The sequence below is a fragment of the Dasypus novemcinctus genome, chromosome 18, assembly GCF_030445035.2.
Source record: "Dasypus novemcinctus isolate mDasNov1 chromosome 18, mDasNov1.1.hap2, whole genome shotgun sequence".
Classification (NCBI taxonomy): domain Eukaryota; kingdom Metazoa; phylum Chordata; class Mammalia; order Cingulata; family Dasypodidae; genus Dasypus; species Dasypus novemcinctus.
This window is the reverse complement of record NC_080690.1, coordinates 77136305-77140341: the sequence shown is the minus strand read 5'-3', so window position 1 is coordinate 77140341 and position 4037 is coordinate 77136305. Positions and strand designations below refer to the sequence as shown.

Genomic DNA, 4037 nt, shown 5'->3' with positions numbered 1-4037 from the left:
TGAGCCTCTTCACAGATATATGTGCAGCACACCACATGCTGGTGCAAGTAGAAGGCTTAACCCATTAGTGTCTGGTCACACTGTAAGTTTCAATCCCTATCAAGGGGTAGACTGCAAATACTAGAAACAAGACAGGAACAATAAACTGTGGTAAAGCCCCCTCTGTGGGTGCCAGCTGCAGCAGGGAACTGTCTATCATATCCCTGTCCACTCCTTAATCACCCCTCTTGAGACCGTTAAAGCAGATGCCCTCACATGATCCAGAGCCTTACCACTGAAACCCCAGAAGCAGCAGAGTAGTTCTGCAAGAAAAACAGACATCATGGTACTGAACACTATAGCACCACTTCCAGCTGTCTGTTGCTCACCAACAGCTCATGGACATCACCCACGAGTATTCAAGGAACTCACTCCATCGACTGTACATCAGTTCCTTCCTGCCCTTGGAAGAGGCAAAGTATGCTGTCACTGCTATAAACACTACAACAAGACTCTTGCAACCAGCCAGTCACTATTTACTGCATAAAATGATAAGTGCTCATAAAAGATGTCAGCCCAAATTAACAGTGACAAAAAAAAACCTTTATTTACCAATTACCTCTTGCAGCCTTAAACTATGAACCAGGATATTAATTAAACTTTTTATTTGAAAACTGAATGGCCTTTTAATGAAACAGATAAAAGGTGATAAAGAATCTTTACCACAATGAATTTAAATCCAGTGCTTTGGTTAAGGTGCCAACAGCAAAGCCAATGCAGGCACTGAGGGTATAAGTTAAAATGACCACAACCCTACAGCCTAAAATGGAAAGTAATAATAATTTCTTGTTGCCTATTCCTCAAACTATACAAAGTGGAAAAAATAAAGTCATTTTAGCCATACTACTGGCCTATGCAGACTCACTGTTTCGGGATCTAAAGTCCATGAAAAAATAAAAGTCCCCCAATTACAGATTCATTTTTGTTGTTTCATACAGACAGGGGCAGATTATGTTGGTTTAACAGTGGACAAGTAACACTTTCATTAGTAAAGTACCACCTAGGTGAGCTTTATAAGAACGTTTCAGATACAATATATTTTTCTATTCCTACATTTTTAGTGACATTAAAAATCAATTTAGGCACAAGAAGAATTTAAACAGAGACACACAGTGTTTCAGCAAGAATAGGAGGCTTTAGATTATTAACTGTGGTTTCATAACAATGTCTTAGCATATAGAAAAATCATTTACTCTCCAAATGTAGAAAGACTTTCAGAAGTATAATTGAAGTTTAATTTGATAGTTTGTACCATCAAAAAACTAGTATTTGTGTTCTTTCTTTTTTTTTTTTAATATTTAAAGTTTTATTTCTTTTCAAAAGGCAGTTTCAAAATTTCACACAATTGTTCACCTACACATAAGCATGCCATAAAATAATGTGACAAAAAAATCAGTGATGAAAGAGCCGAAGACTGGTATGAACGAGGATTATTCCCAGCTCATCGCAAGCCTCAATCACAACCTTGTCAGCAGCTGAACCGGAAGGAGCAGCAATGTACGCCACACCACTCCTTTTAGCTCTGTCTACATTATCTCTGAAAGGAAAAAAGGCATCAGAGCTGATTGAAACGTCACTAAGTTTGCCAACCCATTCCTTTTTCTCTGCTTCACTTAATAATTCAGGAACTTCCTCAAAAAGTGCCTTCCATTTTATCAAATCTTCATCCTCGCCAATGGTTCCAGTAACATATTGATCAATTGCGTTGGAAATTTCTGCTCTCTTCACTCCTGCTTTAAACTTCATTGAAAGTACCCGTGGATGATGTCTAAGCCACCAGAAGTTGGCCTTATCCCCTGCCAGGCGTGTACAGTGTATCCGAGACTGCTGTCCTGCTCCAATGCCAATAACCTGACCGTTCTTGGCATAGCACACTGAATTAGACTGGGTGTATTTGACAGCAATGGTGGCCACGATGAGGTCTTGGACAGCAGATTCAGGCAAATCTTTATTCTTGGTAACAACACTGCTAAATAATGATCTATCGATGACACCATTATTTCTCTTCTGGCTTAAATGAAGACCAAAGAGAGTTCGAACTTCATATTCATCTGGTTTGTAAGACTGGTCCATCTGGAGAACACAGTAATTTCCATTTTTCTTTTTAGAAAGGATTTTCAAGGCTTCTTCTTCATACCCTGGGGCAACAATACCATCAGATACCTCTCTGGAGATAATTTTGGCAGTAGGGACATCACAAACATCAGAAAATGCAACAAAATCACCAAATGAAGACATTCTACCAGCCCCTCTTGCTCTTGAATATGCAGTTGATATGGGTGTAAGGGTTTTATAGAGATCATGGACCATGCATACTTTGGCCTCATCTTCACTGAGTGGAATTCCAACAGCAGCGCCTGCTGGGCTGACATGTTTGAAAGAGGCAGCAGCTGGGATGCCTAACGCTTCTCTGAGTTCCTTTACCAACTGCCAGGCATTCAAAGTATCACACAAGTTTATAAATCCAGGGGCTCCATTTAGAACTGTGATAGGAAGCTTGGGCTGCAGGGTATATAACTGGGCAGGAGTTTGGTGAGGGTTCATTCCATCTCAAGGGCATCTGAGATATTCCCTTACTGTACTGCTTCCTGAAGTAATCTGAAATTGCTTCATCATACTGTGCAGTGTGAGTAAAAGCCTTCAAGGCCAAGTGCCATCTTGTCTCCAAGGAGGTGTCTTGACTGTTCGAACTCTGCATCTCCGTGGACACCAAAGCGTAGTCCCCTGGGTCACACACTACTGTCACTCGACTATGGTTTTTTGCTGCTGCCCTCAGTAAGGTCACTCCACCAATATCAATTTGTTCAACAACTTCCTCAACAGTTACATCTGGACAAGCCACAGTCTTCACAAATGGATACAGATTGCAAACAACAACTCTTATAAGATTGAAATCAAGCCTGGCCATGTCAGCATTATCTTCCGGGATATTACGAGCCAAGATTCCAGCATGGACTGCAGGATGCAAAGTTTTTACACGCCCCCCTAACATTTCAGGAAATCCTGTCAGCTCAGAGACATCTCTGACAGACAGACCTGCCTCCCTCAGAGCTTTTGCAGTCCCTCCAGAAGCGACCAGATTCAAACCAACAGATGTTAAATTTTTGGCAAATTCCACGAGGTCGGTTTTGTTTGAGACACTAAACAAGGCGAGCTGGCCGGGCGCCATGGCTGCAGGCGGCGGGGTGCAGGGAGCGGCGCGGAGATAGCCACGTGTGGAAGGAAGCAGAGCGACCCCTGTTCTTTCTTTCTAGAGTATGTCAATTGTAGATATGCTAGAATATTTTCAGCTTTTAAAAAAAGAATTCAGAGGTTTAATAACAAAAAATCTTAAACCTCATATCTTTTCCTTTTATAACATTAAACATTTTAGATAGTAAGATTAGTGTATGTTGTCAGAGATGCTGAAATTAAAACTATGATTACTAACAAATGAAACAAAAATTTTTTTCAGTTTGTCACCAGTTCATTTACATATCTGTACAGTGCCCAGTGCCTTGTGAAAATGCTTCATAATTGAAACAAACAAAATTCTGGGTAGCTTTCCATGAACAAGAATTCAAGTGCCAAATTATATTAGCCAATTAATGGGAAGTCCAAAGATAGTCACGATTTTTTGAAGGTGGCTTCTTTGTCCACAGTTTTAAGCTGTACACCTCAGTGCTCTCCTTAATCATGCAGCAGAAACAAAGCATGCTAGTTTTACGGACACCAACCACTTCTTGATGCAGTAACTTTCTAGTCCTTTGTAAAGCAAATTGTTCAATGGGGAACTTTGGAGGAAATCATCTTTAAACTAGCATTTTGCACTTAGGGGCCAGTAATCTTTTGCAAGAACTAGAATTTTCAAGGAAATGCCTATAGCATCTCATGCCATGTTGTATAAAAGCTGGTCATTCCTTCTCCGAGGAGAGCCCAGAGCCCACTGGCCACCCAGCTAGAGAAGGGTCACCTCTCACTGGCAGGGCAAGCCCAGTAGCTGTCGCCATGCCTGATTC

At 41.0% G+C, this 4037-nt stretch overlaps 1 pseudogene; it reads right to left on the bottom strand.

Moving 5' to 3' along the window:
• Nucleotides 1–1326: 1326 nt before the first annotated feature.
• On the bottom strand, nt 1327–3270 carry LOC101422701 (bifunctional purine biosynthesis protein ATIC pseudogene; annotated as a pseudogene).
• Nucleotides 3271–4037: the final 767 nt, after the last annotated feature.